A 1,461-nucleotide genomic window follows, 5' to 3' on the forward strand; every position below is an offset into this window, starting at 1 on the left:
TGAACCATCAATTGAAGAATGTACACAGGCTGGAACTAGGCCTTTCCACACATATGTAGCAGATGTAAAGTTTGGTCTTTAGGTGGGTCATGAACAACTAGAGCGGGTGCTATCTCAAATGCTGTTGCCTTTCTGTGGGATATGATATTCTACGTGGGCTGCCTGGTCTGACCTCAGTGGGAGAGGATATGCCTAGCCCATCAGGGACTTGATACTCCAAGGTAGGGAGATATCCTGGGGACCCAAATCTGCTCAGAGAAGAAAAGGGAGGAAGGAGGGGAAGAGGAAGTATTGTGGGGGGAGTGACTGTAATGTAAGTATATATATATATATATATATATATATATATATATATATATATTTCAAAAAGTGAGGGGGAAAAAGAATAAATATACAATCACTACCAAGTCCTCCTTTTTATTTAACATTTTCTTGAGAAAAATTTCAAAATTTGGGGTCAGGAATGTCCAATAATTTCTATCATATTCTCATCACTCATTCAATATTGTGCTATCTAGATGTTATTCAATATTAGAAACACGAATGCATACTTCAACAAAGTGGGAAATACGTCCACAGGGCTGAATATAAAACTAATAGGCTTTAACTTATTAAAAAGAGAAGAGTAGAGGGGCTCATGTCTAGGTGGCAGTGGATATGCCCCAACTCAACTGAGTGGGCTATCACTATTGCTGACTTTCTGCAATCCATCATTGACTGTGTCAAACAGATCTGTGGTGGTCATGATGGAGACCCCCAACCCCGAAAGAATGTGAACATTCAGTACTGGCCAAAGCCCTCTAGTTCTCCAGTAATCTTTGCAGGTGGTCAGGACAGGTTCACAGAACAAGCAGTGATAGTGAGAGCTTTCCCAACACCACCTCTAGAGGTGGTCCCTTCAGGTCAGGGACCTTGAATCCAGCTCTCCAGAGTTGAAAGGCTATTAGGCAGATTTGGATGCATTTGCTCAAACTACTTCTCATAAACTCGTCATTCCAAATGATTTGATTGGCTGCATAATCAGGCTTTAGGGAGCCAAAATCAATGAGATCTGTCAAATTTCTAGGGCACAGATCAAAATCGCAAACTCAAAGGAAGGATCTACTGATCATCAGGTTACCATCACTAGATCTGCTGCTAGTATTAGCCTGGCTCAGTATGTAATCAATGTCAGGCTTTCCTCAGACACAGGTGGCATGAGGAGCAGCTAGAACAGTCCGGATTTATCCACAGTTCCTTTCTGATGCTCACCACCACCCCATGACCCATCTGTGTAGTTTCTGAAGAGTCAGCAAGTCCCAGTTTTAAATAGTTTGTAAATTTTCACTTTCTACACACTATATCATCCAATCATGATTTTTTTAATTTAAGTGTTTTAATTCCTTTCTATGTTCAGCAGTTATGCTGATATATTCATATTTAGTTCCATAAGCTTCTCCCCCCATTTTTTGGCTCATAAAT

At 40.6% G+C, this 1,461-nt stretch overlaps 1 pseudogene; it reads left to right on the forward strand.

Moving 5' to 3' along the window:
- Nucleotides 1-637: 637 nt before the first annotated feature.
- On the forward strand, nucleotides 638-1,211 carry Gm48305 (annotated as a pseudogene).
- Nucleotides 1,212-1,461: the final 250 nt, after the last annotated feature.

The sequence above is a fragment of the Mus musculus genome, chromosome 12 (genome assembly GCF_000001635.26).
Source record: "Mus musculus strain C57BL/6J chromosome 12, GRCm38.p6 C57BL/6J".
Taxonomy (NCBI): Eukaryota; Metazoa; Chordata; class Mammalia; order Rodentia; family Muridae; genus Mus; species Mus musculus.